Below are 17,950 nucleotides of genomic sequence, written 5' to 3'. Positions count from 1 at the left end.
GGATTTCGGCCATGCTAACTCTCTTAATCTTTACCAAACAAACATGGGTCAGATCCTGTTTTTAATATTTTAAAGGTAAGGAGCACAGAAATACCTCTCAGATTACACGTGTATCTGAGTACATAGCTTGTGTTCGTGACCTATTCCTAGTCCAAGCTGAAGTCAGATCTGGTTCAGGTGGTGAATCAGTCTATATTTATATTCTGCTCAGTCTGATTTCCCAGACCCCACAGCTATTCGGTTTCATTGTTGACATCAAGAGGGAGACATCACTTGAAGCAACTGGTGGTTGCACAGAGGGAAGCGCATTCCACAGAGCAGGGGCAACAGCAGAAAATGCCCATTTCTGGGCCAGATTTGGGGTGCTGGTAGGGGAAAGAGAGGGAGGGGAAGTTCAGTTTTGTAAGTGGAAGTTTTGTGCAAATGGGACAACGGTGTCAGATAGAACTCCTCATTCTGCCTGTGGGACTCAAGCTGTATTTGCATATTTTACTCCCTTGTTACCCTCCCCTTGTCTTACCCATTGTGTAAATTAGATTGGAAGTTCCTTGGGGGTGGAGACCTATCTTTCTTTGCTTATATTATTTTGTAAAGTGACGCATACCCACAGTGTTTTTGATATTTTGTTGGGAGTCGCCCAGATGGGCAGCATTTTATAATTATAATGGAATATGGAAAATAAATATTATATTTATTTACTTTTCCATAGCTCTCTTTACAAGTGAAACAAAATGTCTATAATTTCAGATTTTCTATTGCTCAGTCCTCTGGTTCATGGGGATTCTCTAGTGCCAGAAATTTATGAGAGAGAGAGCCACAGCATTGCAAATGCTGACTTAACACCATTTTTGCTGAAGCACTATCAAATCCCTGGGAAGATGTAAACATGCGTAACGGTGGAAAAAAGCTTAAGTAAGCTTTTCCTCACCTTTGCTGACTAATTTGCCTTAATGTACTACTGTGTGTGTGTGTGTGTGTGTGTGTGTGTGTATAGAGACACACCTGGGCCAAAAAAGATTTCTGTTGCACATTTTAATATATTAAAAACTACTAATATCCCATCAGTAAATAGAATGTTTTTAGATTCAGAAGGTGACCAAGCTAACTGGAATCACAATGAAACATAATTTGGCATCTGGAATAGGGGGGGAAAGCCTTGGGTCAAAGAGGCAGCTGGTGAGCAGCAGACTTTTAAGACTTGAAAGTAAACAGCTTTTGTTTAAGGCTTTTAGTAGAAATCCTCATTGACACAGGAACTGGTGGGATTTCCATTCGCTGAGCTTATTTTCCCACCTGTTTATGAAACTGTGCCATTAGCTGCACTGAGACAAGGCAGGTCTAAAATGCTGTACACATTTTTGCAAGCAATTTCCCCTGATGCAATGCGTGTTAGTGTGTTATTTTCATCACCCTCTAGTATCACATTTGTATAATGCACGTAAAACATTAATATTTGCAGCTGTATAGCTGAGTCCTAATATATTCCTTTTTATGAACACTTGGCCCTAACATATGTATTTTTGTATGAAACTTGGAGAAGTGTGAATTTCAAAGGAAGGTTGAGTTTTGGTTCTCATGATACCTTGAAAAGTGCAAATTCAATAAGTTCGCTTTTAGGTGTTAACTGAATTGAGTTTCTCCCCCATCGCTATCTGAGGGCAGCACATTGGCCAGCCCTGCTATGGTGTTATAAAGGCTGCCAGTTTGCAATAAAGCCTTGATCACGTTGATCAGATGCTGAAGAAAGAGAAGGAGACACAAACAGTGTATGCAAGATTGCAACCGTAATCATTAAAGTGTACAAATGCAGAGCTATTACAGATATTCTATCTGAGAGTAGAGGTCAAGGTATTGGAATCAAAATTGGAAGTTGCTCAAGAATCGATTCTAACCATAAACAATCAGGGCCTAGGAAAACTCTCCAGTATGACTTCCATCCAGCAACATCTTAAAAAGAGTCATTGAAAAAGGATGCACATATTTAAGTCTTTTCTTTTTCTTTGCCACATTGCCAGGGGGAGAGTCAGATGTGTTCAGCAGTGCCTTGAAAGCAAAATTAAGGCAAATGAAAAAAAGACAAAAATTAAACACAGTTACAAATCTAGAAGTGGAAGGAAGGAATATACAGAACCCAAATGAGATTAGAAATTGTTTCCAGAGGTACTTTAAACAACTATACACACAAGGGCCATTGAAAGAAACTGATGTAGATAGATTTTTGAAAACAAATGGATTACAAAAAATATCTCAAGAAAATAAATTAATGTTGAACTACAAAATAACTGAACAGGAGATAGAAGGTGCCATTCAAGACATGCAATTGGGTAAATCTCCAGGACCGGATGGACTGACTTCTAGATATTACAGATCCTTGAAAGAATGGCTAGTACAACCTTTGAAAGAGGTTTGTAATGAAATAATGGAGGGGAAAAGGGCACCAGAGTCGTGGAAAGAAGCTTATATTAGACTTGTACCGAAAATAGAGACTGAAAAGACGCAGCTTAAGAACTACCGCCCCATATCATTACTTAATGTGGATTATAAAATTTTTGCAGACATTTTGGCTAAGAGACTGAAAAAAGTGTTGTTGGAAGAGATCCATAAAGACCAAGCGGGCTTTCTCCCGGGTAGACATCTGTCTGATAACATCAGGAACATAATTGACATTTTGGAGAAACTAGAAGTGAATATAAACACTAAAGCAGTTTTGATATTTGTGGACGCGGAGAAAGCCTTTGACAATATTTCTTGGAGTTTTATGAAGAAGAACCTACAGGGTATGGGGGTAGGCCAAGGTTTTGAAAACGGTATAAGTGCAATCTATTCAGAACAAAAAGCTAAATTAATTGTAAATAATGTGGTGACGGAAGAATTTAAGATTGAAAAAGGGACACGACAAAGTTGCCCAATCTCACCACTGCTTTTTATTTTGGTCCTGGAGGTTTTGCTGAACATGATTAGAAGGGATCAGTTGGTTAAAGGTATACAGGTTGGAGCCAAACAGTACAAATTGAGAGCATTTGCAGATGACTTAGTATTGACGTTACAGGAGCCAGAATCTAGTACCAAAAGGGTTTTAGAACTGATTCAAGAATTTGGTCAAGTTGCAGGATTTAAATGGAATAAGGTAAAAACTAAGGTTTTAGAGAAAAATTTAACACCAATAGAGAGAGAGAGGTTTCAGAATGAGACAGGTTTAACAGTGGTTAAGAAAGTTAAATATTTGGGGATTAACTTGACAGCAAAAAATGGGAACTTATTTAAAGACAACTATGAAAGATGTTGGGCTGAAGTGAAAAAAGACTTAGAAATCTGGTCAAATTTGAAGCTTTCACTGCTGGGTCGTATTGCTGCTGTAAAAATGAATGTATTGCCTAGAATGTTGTTTTTGTTTCAAACATTGCAAATTGTGGACAAAATGGACTGTTTCAAGAGGTGGCAGAGAGATATTTCTAGATTTGTCTGGCAGGGCAAGAAGCCCAGAATAAAATTTAAAATATTAACAGATGCAAAGGATAGAGGTGGATTTGCCCTGCCAGACCTTAAACTTTACTATGAATCAGCAGCTTTCTGCTGGTTGAAAGAATGGTTGCTTCTTGAAAACACTGACATTTTGGATTTAGAAGGTTTTAACAACGTATTTGGATGGCATGCATATCTGTGGTATGACAAGGTCAAAGCACATAAAGCATTTAAAAAACCATATTGTCAGGAAAGCACTATTTAATGTTTGGATAAGATACAAGGATTTATTGGAAAATAAAACTCCAAGGTGGCTGTCACCAATGGAAGCGAAGGCCTTGAAAAAGCTCAATATGGAGGTCAAATGGCCGAAATATTGGGAAATTTTGGAACAAGATTGAGACAGATTGAAATTGCAGAGTTTTGAAAAACTAAAAAATAAAGTTCGAGACTGGCTTCATTATTATCAGATAATGGAGGCATACAATTTGGATAAGAAAATTGGCTTCCAGGTGGAAAAATCAAAATTAGAAATAGAACTGTTAGAACCCAAAACTAAGAATTTGTCAAGAATGTATAACTTGCTGCTGAAATGGAATACTCAAGATGAAACGGTGAAATCTGCTATGATTAAATGGGCACAAGATGTTGGACATAATATCATGTTCGCTGACTGGGAACAGTTATGGACCACAGGTACGAAGTTTACGGCATGTAATGCCCTAAGAGAGAATATTATGAAAATGATATACAGGTGGTACATAACCCCAGTCAAGCTTGCAAAAATCTACCATTTGCCTGATAATAAATGTTGGAAATGTAAAGAAACTGAAGGTACATTCTTTCACCTTTGGTGGACATGCCCAAGGATTAAGACGTTCTGGGAGATGATTTATAACGAAATGAAAAAGGTATTTAAATATACCTTCCTGAAGAAACCAGAGGCCTTTCTCCTGGGCATGGTCGGCCAATTGGTGTCAAAGAAGGATAGAACTCTCTTTATGTATGCAACAACAGCAGCAAGGATACTCATCGCAAAATATTGGAAGACACAAGATTTACCCACCCAGGAAGAATGGCAGATGAAGTTGATGGACTATATGGAACTGGTGGAAATGACTGGCAGAATCCGTGACCAGGGAGAAGAGTCGGTGGAAGAAGATTGGAAGAAATTTAAAGATTATCTACAGAAATATTGCAAAATTAATGAATGTTAGAGTGATGTTGGACTGAAGTTAAGTGGCTTCTAGCTGTACAGGCTTTAAAGTTAATAAATATATAAGATTAAGGATTAGGATTAAAAAGGTTAAAAGAATGGAAAAATTGGTTTTTAATAGGTTAAAACTTAATGTTATAATATATTAAGATTAAGGATTGGGATTAAAAAAGAGGGAAAGAAATTGCTGGATTAACAAACTGAATTGGAATACAAAAGAGGGAGGTATGAGGAGGTCCGGGAAACAAGTAAATGTAAAAGAAGTCATGAAAAGACGGAATTCTTTTTAACTGTTTTTTCTTTTTAATTTGTTTTTTCTTTTTTCCTTTTGTATTTTGTATTGTGTATTTTTCTTTTTATTCTTAAATTTGTCTTTTTTATTAATGTGATTCTTTCTTTGTGAAACTACAATAAATATTATTTAAAAAATAAATAAATAAAGCAAAATTAAAAATTAAAAATGTAACTTGGAGGAGAGTGACCCCTTTGTTTTAAGAGAAAATACAGAACATTGGGAGAGATGTCCTTTTCTTCATGAACGCCATGAAGTGAGTTATGTATGAACTCACTTTACATTTGATACTTTTTTAAAAGAAAAAGCAACAGATGGATACATCAGGTTTTCATGTTCTATAAATCACCTTGAACTTAAAATGTATCTGTCAATTTTGGTTTTCTCATTTCCCCCCAGCCTTAAGGTCAGTTCACCACATTTGTGCATTACAGTAGTTAAAAAATAAAATAAAATAAGGTTCCCATGAAAATTAATCGGCATTTTAGCATGCTTTTCTCCTGAATTTCACTTTTTTTCTTATCTGGCTTCCCTATTACTTTTTTTATTTTATAAATGGGTATTATGCCTGCAACTAAATTGTGTTACCCCCAGGTGAAATGTGGCGTTTATTTGAAAGGCATTATGAGACTGCATAATAAGAGCTTGGGAAATAAATGTCAGAGAATATTGAATGTAATAGATGCCTTGCTAGGTAGGCAGAGGGCAATTAAGCCAAGACAGCAAAGCTCTGGACGCTGACAGTACTTTCTTGCAGCTGACCGCAGAGCAGATCGAAGCAGGATGAATGGATGTCCCCAACACTGTTGATAGCAACCCCTTTTTCTGTTTCCCTCCCCCCGCCCCCCGCCCCCCGCCCCCAAGAAACAACAAGGCATAAAAAGCAATGGAGCCAATTGATGGGTGTTTTCAAGGCTTGTTTCTGCATGGGGACAAGAAATGCTTTTTTTCCAATCTAATTACTGTTTGTGTGATAGATAGATAGATATAGATAGATAGATAGATAGATAGAGATATAAAGTGTGTGTGCATGTGTGTGTTAGATGTGAAAATAAATGTGTATGAATTCATGTGTCTGTATATTTATTTGCATGTGTGTGTGTGTGTGTATGTATAAGAAAGACTGTCTAGGGAAGTTTTTTATGTTTAATGCTCTGTTATGTTTTTATATGTATTGGAAGCCACCCAGAGTGGTGGGTACAGATTGGCAGGGTAGAAATAATACATGGGTAGGCAAACTAAGGCCCGGAGCCTGGATCCGGCCCAATTGCTTTCTAAATCCGGCCCGTGTATGCTCCAGGAATCAGTGTGTTTTTACATGAGTAGAATGTGTCCTTTTATTTAAAATGCATCTCTGGGTTATTTGTGGGGCATAGGAATTCATCCATTTTTTCTCTCCAAAATATAGTCTGGCCCCCCACATGGTCTGAGGGACAGTTGACCGGCCCCCTGCTGAAAAAATATGAATGGATCCCTTGTTATCTTGGAATGGCAATGGGGCCCACCAGAGAGGTGCTGGAACTGTGTTCCAGCAAGTTCTGGTTGGAAAAAAAGCCCTGACTGTTGTCGTTATTATTATTATTATTATTATTATTATTATTATTATTATTATTATTACACAAGCCCTTTTTTTGCATTTGCCACTGAGTCTCAGACTGGAATAAAATCCCCACCTCCGTCTGGAGTCAAACTGGTTCAGAATTTAATGTCAGTGAGAAACTTGTGGTTTTAGCTTGTAGTCCTATACAAACCTACCTACCCGAGAGTAAGCCCATTGAATACAGTGGAACTTGGTACCAAGAAACCATGTATAGGATTTCTCTGCTGTTGTGCCTTCAATAGTTCAAAATTAGTAGCCAGTTATATGGTTCCTTTTGGCTCTCAACTGTTTGGAAACTCAACTGTTACCTAATAATAGCAATCATTTCTGAAGAATGCATGTGACGGAAGGCTTTAAATAGTGGCCTAATCATAAATACCTGAATTGACAATCAGCTGCTGCATGTGGATTCAGGCTCATCAGTTTCCAGCTGTGGTTTGTAGCCAGTTTATTGAAAGTTGCCTTGTAAATAAAACTTGGCACCATGGATGATGCAAATGTAGGCATCTAAAAATAGAGAAGTAAGCAGCCCTTCCATAAGCTCCTTTGATGCTTTCCCATTTTTGTTAACAACAGAATAATGTAGACGTGCTGGTACTTCCTTTACTGAATCCAGGATTTTTGGGGCAGGTCCATATTGCATATTTTGCCAACTGGGAAAGATGTGTGTGTTTTCCATTCACATGGAAATGGGCAGCTCCGTTAAACATTTTGAACTGTCTTACAAGAGAAAAAGCCCTCCCACAAAATTAAGTCTTGACTCCAACAGTCCCATTGCAGTAGAAATGACAACTCATAAAATCTGGCTTAGCACTTGCAGACAGCCAGTCAGAATTGCAACCAAAATAGATTCTTAGTACCAATCCTGGAGAAGGCCCCCCCCATTGCACTTCAAGCTTCAGGGCCCCCAAAATGTAGGTCCACCAGTGGCTGAAGGGATGGGTTTAGCTGGGTTTGTTCTAGAAAGCTCCTATGGTACCAAATGCTTGAACAGGATTCCTATGAAAACTGAATCCTTGTAGACCTCTTCGATTCCATCAGCTTCCTCTCTTCCAGGTTCACATTAATTATCATCATCATTATAATAATTAATTTATTATTTATACCCCACCCATCTGGCTGGGCTCCCAACAGAATTAAAAACACAAGAAAACATCGAACATTAAAAACTTCCCTAAACAGGGCTGCCTTCAGATGTCTTCTAAAAGTCAGTTGTTTATTTCCTTGACATCTGATGGGAGGGCGTTCCACAGGGTGGGTGCCACCACCAAGAAGGCCCTCTGCCTGGTAAATAAGGATGTGTGTGTGTGTGTGTGTGTGTGTGTGTGTGTGTGGAGGGGGTGTCAAATGACATGATACATGGGAAACCCATAATTAGATCACCTGGTGACATTTTCTTCATCTTCCACAAGCAGCAGAGCAGGATCCTGATTTAAATTAGGGCTGCGATACGGGGGAGGAAGCAGTCTCATCATTTCCCCTCTTTCCAGAACCCTGATCTAAATCAAGTGGATAGCTTCGTTGGTTAGAGTTTGGACACTTCTGTCCATGACTTGAGTCCAAATTGTCCCTTGCAAGAATTGCTGCTAACACTGCTTCTGTTACTTTGGGAAAAGCTCAAGTTGCAGATTGATGGAACTTACGGTAATTGGATCCTTAAAGAAGGCAGTAACAGGACTTCCCACCAGAGGGCACTGAATACACAGTGTGAATCCATTGCAGCCCTCACTCGAGGGGTTTTGCTTTTCTAACTTGGAAATAATCTCTGAACGTTGAAATAATAAATGTCTGAAAAACAGTCCCTAAGTGGGCCTTGATTCTCTTGCGTCTCCTAAAGAGTTGGAATTGAATTTCATGGAGAAAAAAATAGACGAAAAGGAGTCTTTTCACCTGAATGTGAAAATGGTCAGGACTTCAGTTGTGGATCATATTGTAAAAGGTTGCAGTCATCTGTGGGAGTAAGTCCCATTATTTCTGAGTCAATATGTGGCTGGATTGTACTATAAGATTGTTGAGAGATACAGTTCCCTGAGTCACTTAGATTTATGTTTCTTATACTCTGCTCTTTATCCTGCTTTCTCAAGGTGGGTTACATGCAACTTAAAATAGTGAGGAAGTCACATGGTGCATCGCAGCACTAAGCCTGCAGTTAGAGCATCAGACACGGGTGGTGCGGTGGTTTAAACCACTGAGCCTCTTAGGCTTGCCGATTGGAAATTCAGTGGTTCGAATCCCCGCAACGGAATGAGCTCCTGTTGCTCTGTCCCAGCTCCTGCCAACCTAGCAGTTTGAAAGCACACCAGTGCATGTAGATAAATAGGTACCACTGCGGTGGGAAGGTAAACGGCGTTTCTGTGCACTCTGGTTTCCGTCACGGTGTTCCGTTGCACCAGAAGCGGTTTAGTCATCCTGGCCACACGACCCGGAAAGCTGTCTGTGGACAAACGCTGGCTCCCTCATCCTGAAAGCGAGATGAGTGCAGCAACCCCATAGTCGCCTTTGACTGGACTTAACCATCCAGGGGTCTTTTACCCCTCCCACACTTTTAGAGCATCAAACAGCACGCAAAGCCAACAGCAAAACTTTACAGGGAGTGATATTCTGAATTCATATTCCACCGGTAAATGCCTGTGCAAAAAGATGCACCGTGGCTTCCTGGTGAAATGTGTACAGTGATGAGGCCAGACACACCTTGAAGCATTCCACAAGTGGGTGTTGGGCACCACGGAAAAGACCATCTCCTGCACAGCTGCCCCTCGAACCTTGAAGAGCAATGGATCTTCTAAAAGGGCCTCCCTTGCAGCTCGTAACAGCCAGCCATAACAGTCAGATATTTAATAATAATAATAATAATAATAATAATAATAATAATAATATATTTATTATTTATACCCCACCCATCTGGCTGGGTTTCCCCAGCCACTCTGGGTGGCTTCCAACTGAATATTAAAAACAATACAGCATCAGACATTAAAAACTTCCCTAAACAGGACCGCCTTCAGTTGTCTTTTAAAAGTAAAATAGTTGTTTATTCCCTTGACATCTGCTGGGAGGGCATTCCACAGGGCGGGCGCCACTACTGAGAAGGCCCTCTTCCTGGTTCTCTGTAACCTCACTTCTCGCAGTGAGGGAACTGCCAGAAGGCCCTCGCGCTGGACCTCAGTGTCCGGGCAGAACGATGGGGGTGGAGACGCTCCTTCAGGTATACAGGACCGAGGCCGTTTAGGGCTTTAAAGGTCAGCACCAACATTTTGAATTGTGCTCGGAAATGTACTGGGAGCCAATGAAGATCTTTCAGGACCAGTGTTATATGGTCTCGGTGGCCACTCCCAGTCACCAGTCTAGCTGCTGCATTCTGGATTAATTGCAGTTTCCTTCAAAGGTAGCCCCACGTAGAACGCATTGCAGTAGTCCAAGCGGGAGATAACTAGAGCATGCACCACTCTGGGATTCAAGCCATTAAGGGTTCTATGTGTCAGTGTGCATGCCGTATCTACCATGCATAACCGAAATCTTTTTGTTTAAGCTCTTTCTCCTCCACAATACATCGGGACCTTCAGCCCTCCTCTCCTCTGAAATTAAAATGGCATTCCTTGCTAATGGTCAGGCTGTGTGCGGAACTGCAGTCCTATGGCAACCTTCTCTGTTTTGCTACCTGAGATTGCTGTGGTGCTGCCAGAGATTCCTTTCTCTTCCCATATTCCGCCCACCCCGTGTTTCTGTGCCAGCCTTTTTTCTTGTGCAGGAAGCCATAAGGATCAGGCATGTGTTAAAACTGCACATCTAGTTAGGGTTGTTGGCAGTTGTCAAATTAAAAGGAAACAGCTTGGCTACCCTTTGATGCAAAAGAGGATTTGTGACATTCTGTTTAGATATTTTGCAAGCTCTCAGCTGTTGCTTAATTTTTTAAAAGAATGGGGGGGGGGACAGAATGTGAAAATATTTTTTTAATACATCTATGAAACAAGGATGCCCCAAATCTGGTTGCGAACCTGTTTTTAAGTGGAGTAGAAATTGCAATGTTTTGGAATAGCATCGGTATCATAACTCCTGTTATGAGTGCTTGGCCGATGACAGATTTGGGTCCCATAAAGACATCTCAGTGCTTCACTTTCATGTTCAGATTGCAGGAGCAGAAAGTGTAGAAATAATGTTGCCTTTGCAAACACTTGGGATTTCCCTCCCCATGAAATCACCTAAGGGGAATGAATCTTTTGGGCCTCTTTCCATGAATTCAAAGGAAGGAGAAGCATCAGGATTGGGAAGAAGTCACAGTTCAGAGGCATAGTGTCTGCTATACCTGCAGAAGGTTCCAAGTTCAGTCTATCTGAAATCTACAGGTACATTTGGGAAGGACTTCCTGTCTGAAACCCTGGAGAGTTTCTGCCAGATTTCTCTCCCCAGACACAAGAAATCTTTCTGGACAGATCTGTGCCCACAACATGACATAGTAGTTAAAGTGTCAGACTAGGGAAAGAGTATTGCGTGTCGAGGTCCCCAGGGCCACCCCAAATAACTCACAATTTTGTTTAAGGTTTTTGGCATAATTTTGGCCACAACTTTATTAAAATACAAAATATGTGAGTGGTTGCTTAGGCATTGGTTGCGACTATCTGCCCCCCATTGGGGGACAGACTGACATTCCGCAAGCCTGCGAAAGTCAGAAAAGGGGAATACATCTGGGGGTAGCGACGGAGCAGGGAACCTGCCCTCAGCCCTCCCCGAATGCAACCAGGGGCTCTTGCGTGGCCCTAGCCCCTTGACAGGGTTTGGACAAAAGCAATGGTGAGCCCCTGTATTCCTTTAACGGAATCCCTTGCTGCAGCAGCATTAGAGGGGCAGGCACAGCCAATCCATGCCCCTCAACCAACCAAACCATAAACCAATGCCTAACCACGAACCTTACAAGTTGTGATGATTTGCTACACAGTAGGCAAAAAACAAATGGCCCCAGCCAATCAGCCAGATGGACAAAATTCCTACCAGGCCCCTGCCCCAAGAGCAGACGACCCCATGACAGGCATAGCAAGGTCAAAGCGAATAACCCTAATTCTAAGGAGGGGGGACGGGCAATCCAATGCACGGGGCCAAAAGAGGAAGCTCTATGCCTCATGCAGGGAGTTTTAACATTTCTGGCCGTCAATCAACAAATGGCAGCATTAATTTCTTCCCAACAACAAGGGAAGCCCAATCACAACAGTGGCCAAAGATCAATTAGCCCTCCCCACAACTTTGGAGTGTCCTGTCGGCCCCCACCGCAACACGTGCTTTCCATGAAGGAGAACACACTTTGTTAGCCCAGAAATGGAAGCAAGAAGAAATTCCGATGAAAGAAGAATGGCAGACGAAATTAATGGACTATGCAGAATTGGACAAAATGACAGGAAGGATTTGAAACCTGTGGGACCAGAGATTTACAGAAGATTGGAAGAAGTATATGAATTATTTGAAGAGCAACTGTAATTAACAAATTACGCTAGTAGACTACAAGAAGTTTTGTAAGGAGAACTATACAAAGTGTTACGAAGTAGAAAAAGATAGAGCTATTGGTTATCAGTTTGAAATGTAATAGGGAAAATAAGAAATGCATACTAAGAGATTAGATTGGAAAATTTTCAGACAGGACGGCTGGAAGTCAAAAAAAATTGAATAAAATGTAAAAGTATGTTTAATGACTGTTGAAAATGATATGTTAAAAAACTAATAAAAAATTATATATATATATATATAAATAAAGTGTCAGACTAGAATCTGGAAGAACTGGGTTCAAATCCCTACTCAGTCATAAAGCTCACTGGCTGCCTTTGTGCATGGGATTGAGTGAGGAGGAGCAGATCCTTGGAGAAAAATGTAGGATATAAATAAAACAAATAACATCAACTGAGGGAGGGATACTTGGTTCCGTAGTCATTACAGTGGTACCTCAGGTTACATACGCTTCAGGTTACAGACGCTTCAGGTTACAGACTCCGCTAACCCAGAAATAGTACCTTGGGTTAAGAGCTTTGCTTCAGGATGAGAACAAAAATCGTGCTCTGGCGGTGCGGCAGCAGCAGGAGGCCCCATTAGCTAAAGTGGTGCTTCAGGTTAAGAACAGTTTCAGGTTAAGAACGGACCTCTGGAACGAATTAAGTACTTAACCTGAGGTACCTGAGGTATTGTTTTAAGGTGACTGTTAGCATAAAGAAACCGTATTCCATATAATGTTTAGATTTTTCTTTTCTTTTGTTTAAAAAATGTGGTTGATTACTGGGTTTTGCAAAGTTCAGGCTGTAATAAAAACATTCTAAAACAAATGCTGGCAAAAAGTTATTGAAATGATTCAGTTGCCTCACACCCCCCAAAGGAAGCGCTGTGGAATTAATGTCCGGCTCTTTGACTTCCTCTGAAAAATGCTAATAGACTCTGGATTAAAATGGTTGATTTGATTGAAAGGTTTATGTTGCCTATATAAACAATTCCAGTTGCTTTCCCTAAACTAAACTGGCAGCACATTCATTCGGAAGTAAATCCCGTTGGGTTGCATTCAGCGCTTTGCGAGCTGCGTCCCTTCTTCCCATGCAGCAGGAGTTCCCTTTCCTTGCTGCTCCCCATATGTGTAGGATTGCTCTACAAATTAATTTAATGCATGGTATGTGGGTCTCCTTGGGACGCGGGTGGCGCTGTGGGTAAAACCTCAGCGCCTAGGACTTGCCGATCGCATGGTCGGCGGTTCGAATCCCCACGGTGGGGTGAGCTCCCGTCGTTCGGTTCCAGCTCCTGCCCACCTAGCAGTTCGAAAGCACCCCTAAGTGCAAGTAGATAAATAGGTACCGCTTTATAGCGGGAAGGTAAACGGCGTTCCGTGTGCTGCTCTGGTGCCGGTTCGTCACGCTGGCCACGTGACCTGGAAGTGTCTGCGGACAGCGCTGGCTCCCGGCCTCTAGAGTGAGATGAGCGCACAACCCTAGAGTCTGTCAAGACTGGCCCGTATGGGCAGGGTCCCTATGTGGGTCTCCTTGGCATCCCTCCGAAAAAGAACTCGGTATTAGTTAATTAGAGCATTTTAGCTAATAGTGAGATCCAGAAACATTTAACTAGCGCCTGCCAACTTTGTAAGACAATGCTGGCGATCTCTATGGTTGCCATATTCTGCAAAGTCATGCAGACAATGGCAGGACCTGTGCAACACATCTCTTATTTGGAGACTGTGTTGACACTGCCTCTCGACTACATCCGCTAATTGTTCTTTTCTTGCAGGGAAATGGGAACGAGCTCGTTTCACACTATTTGGATGTGTCAAATCAAACAGAAATGAGTAATATTATAATGAAGCACTTAAAAGCCCCCTGTTTGCAGATTAAAATATGGCTAGGTAAATATGAACAGATGTCGGGTGCCTTTGGTTTGCAGGGAAACAAGTTAATCAGGGTGACATCAGAAATAGTTGTGTGCCGCTGAGTAAATTTACATTTTTAACTCCTCCAAATATTGTCTGTGGGGTTGCGAGAGAGGCCACAGTTTGCCAGTTATCTTTGGATATCATCCTGTCTGACCATGTAGCTGCTCACTCAAGTGCCACATGTTAGCTTTTGCTGCTGGATGAACGAGTCTTTACCATTGTTAGGGTTTTGATCTTGTTATATATATATATATAGAGAGAGAGAGAGAGTTTTTAACTATTTTATGTATAAATCAGTATGAGAGGGTGGTTAAGATGATTAATTGTAATATTATTAATAATGAATAATAGTAATTCTTCTGAAACAGGCATGGACATTGCTGATGTAAACGAAGGTAGCCATTTGTGGGCCACATAGCAGTGATCAGGAAGATCTGTCTCTATCTATCTATCTATCTATCTATCTATCTATCTATTTGGTGTTTTTCTGCCCTCTTTCTTGGGTACGGAGTGGCTTCACATAACGAATCATTAAAACAAACATCTGAAATAAACATGACCAAGCAAGTTGCTGATTTTTCAAATTTTAATTTATTAAACGAAGGTAGCCATTTGTGGGCCACAAAGCAGTGATCAGGAAGATCTATCTATCTATCATCATGTATTTGGTGTTTTTGTGCCCTCCCCCCTTCTTGGGTACAGAGTGGCTTCACATAACAAATCATTAAAACAAACATCTGAAATAAACATGACCATAAAACCACTATATTACACACACACACACAGAGACACACAGAGCGCAGAAGTTAAAATAGCTAAAGGGGGAAACTGATGAGAACTGATATTTATATATGCCAACTGTGGGAACGGACCAGAATCCTCTGGGAAGGAGTTCCATACTTGGGGACACCACTGGGAATGCCCTGTCTCATGTCAACCACCATCCCATCTTCTGATGATGATGGGATCAGGGTACCTCCTACTGATGGTAACAAACTGGGCTGGCTAGTAATGGGGGGGAAAATCTCTGCCAGGCAGGTCTCAAGTAGGGATAAGGGAGAAATCTGATTCAGTCAATATCGAAAGGTGAACCTACAGAACCCATGCTTTCTGAAACAACACATTAACTGAAACAGAGCCACCCATCACTATTTACACTTTTTGCAATTCTTCAGCTGGGTATTGAATACAAAAATGCATATATTAGGGTAAATATGGGCATATAAATACACGCATTAGTGAAAATAACATACAGAAATGCATTATCTTGGGGAAAATTACTTTGCAAAAATGTGCACATTGCACAAAAATGCATATGCTAAAATACTGACACATTTTCATGAACACTTTTAATAAAATCTTTTGCAAATGGATGCAGAAATATGGAGAACTGAACTTAAGATTAGGACAATGAGAAACTGAGAAACCAAAATGGGCATATTTATATGCTAATAAAATCCTGACAGCCAACTTTTTTTGACTTGGAGAGTCCTAAGTATCTGTGGTGCACAACCATATTGCAATAACACTGACTGCTCACTAGCTCTTCAAGTCTGATGCCTTTTGTAAAGATCTGTGATATCTCTTCTCTTTAAATTATCCATTCTCTTTCATTTAAGATGTCAAAGCCATCTCAAGTCAAAGTCACCAAAGCAAGGTTTTTCTGTAGTTAGCTTGGTCCCCCCCCCCCCCAGAAAATACATGTTAAAAACACCTCTCTTTGCTGAGTAAGTATCTAAAAATAGTCTAAACAACAGTGGCTGTGTTTGCACAGAAGAATGAATATGGTTCTAGGAAAGCAGTGACCTTTTTGTTATTTCTTTTTTTTTTTAAAGTGAACCATGGAGTAGCTATGTAAATCCTGTGTTAGCTAAACTGTAAAAATATAAAGCCATTTTATCAACAAGATCACTAGCTATTTATGAAAGTAATTACTGATCTGAAATGTGTGACTCATTAGCAAAGGCTGGGATCTAAAGAGCCACGTGGGGGACTTTTGCACATGCAGTGAAGCTCAAGCTTGCTTTCTGAAAATGGCTGCATATACTACCTTTTAAAGGTTGCTTTGAAGCCCAGAAGAACTTTGGGATGTTCTCTGATGCTCCTCAAGGAACTGGCTCACAATGCACAAAACCCACCTAGTTAAATCAACGAAATCAGCTTCAGAAAAATACTGGTCCAGCTTCATAAGTCAAGATATGAACAAGACTTATGCAGTTGCTTCGCTCTTCCCTTCACAAGAGCCAAGGAGTCTCAAGTTAAGCATAGCTCCCTGTTGTGCCAGGTTGATGTCCTCAAGGGAACTGGTTGATGTCCTCCAAACAAGTGAGCATATGAAACCATGGTTGGTTTCATATCCAGGCTTCTTTGGAAGTTGCTTGACATAGTTTCCTGGTTTAGACATAACAAGAAACCATACTAACAGTGATTTTGCTTGTTTACATGAGGGAAACAGCCAAGTGGCTGTGTTGAGGTGGAGATGAGGTTCATTAATCTCTTGGCTTATTTAGCTGAGATACTGTTGTCCAAGCATGGCCAGTGCATCCAAAATAAAGACATTCTGTGTGCATGTGATAAATCTGAGGAACACTGGAAATTGAGACAGACCATTGGTCCTTCTAGCTCTCCAGAGTTTCAGGCAGGAGTCTTCCCAGCCCTGCCTGGAGATACCAGGGGTTGAACTTTGGAACTTCTTCATGGCAAGCAAATGTTCTCCCACTGAATTGTGGCTGTGAATCATTTGCAAGTGATGACTTCCCTTTCCCAGTTTTCCCATTGACTGAGATACAAAATACTTTGGGCACACAGAGCTACACATGAGCAGAGAAAAGAAAGCAATAACTGCATGAATGGAACAGCTCCTCCCACCTAACATGGAAATAAAAAGGGTAGTGGGTGGACTTGGTGGGAAGCTCCTGAATTCTCATAAAACACACTGGGTTAAGAATATTCTGTCGTCTTTAGTATGAACCTGTCTGCTCACTCTAGATCACCAAGCAGAGTTCTGCTTCTGGTTTCTAAGCTATTTAAACCTAGCTGGCAGTTGGATAGAGCGTAACATCCAGTCTATCCAAATGTTTTCTGAAGAAGAATTAACAGGCTAGCTCCCTACTGGCTTTTATAGGATCTGTAAAGATTTGTTTGTTCTATAGGGCATTTGAAGCTGGTTAGGAGATCTTGGGTTTGATCTGTTTCTTCCTGGTGCTTCTAATAAGTTTTTTTAGTTACTGTACCTACTTCTAATTTTTTTAATGTCATTTTTATTGTGGAGTTGGTAGCGACAGTGTGTTTATATTGCAAACCATCTTAAGAGGCCCTTAAAGTGTGGAATTTAAAGTTTTAACATTTAGTGGCAACATACATAATAATAAATTATTATTTGGCGGCGGATGGGGATACAAACACATTACATATAAGATCTGTATGTATTCCTTAGCAGCCTGTACAACATTCCATTGTACAACATGGAGTCCACTGTGCTGGGGACACCTATGCTAAAATTTACCTTGATGCTATTCGTATTCCTGGAGTGTTGTCATGACCAATGATTTTTAGCAAATAAATTAGACTGACTAACTGATATCCTAGGAATGGAACGGAATGGACTGATTCAGACTCATTTGGGGTAAAACAAGAATCTTCATCCATTTTTGTATTTTAATTGCCCATTGCTCTTTCTTTGTAGGTGAGCTAAATTCATGGCTGTGCTAAATTCTATCAGGGATTTTATGTTTGCGGCACTGTACCATAAAACAGGAATTTAATTTACCTGCTTACCAGCTGTTGAATATAGGGACAGATGGAGCCCTAGAAACATTGCACTAGCCGCATGGGAGTTGCTTTCATCTGCACGGCTGGAATAACATTTGGCCAGGAGCCAGTCATGCAGGCCTTTCCCAAACGGCTCCCAGCAGAGTGCCAGGTCCATGTTTGGAGCTTATGGGATCAGCCCTTGTCTACACAATCGGGACATTTAACCATTCATCAAGGCCAGTGAAT

General features: G+C 40.7%; 1 protein-coding gene across 3 annotated transcripts in view; it reads left to right on the top strand.

Moving 5' to 3' along the window:
- Positions 1-17,950, top strand: part of TMEM117 (transmembrane protein 117) — a 244,250-nt gene that overhangs the window by 11,409 nt on the left and 214,891 nt on the right. The window lies entirely within an intron of this gene.

This window comes from Podarcis pityusensis, assembly GCF_964106645.2.
Source record: "Podarcis pityusensis genome assembly, chromosome: 10".
Taxonomy (NCBI): domain Eukaryota; kingdom Metazoa; phylum Chordata; class Lepidosauria; order Squamata; family Lacertidae; genus Podarcis; species Podarcis pityusensis.
This window is presented reverse-complemented; position numbering and strand designations above follow the sequence as displayed.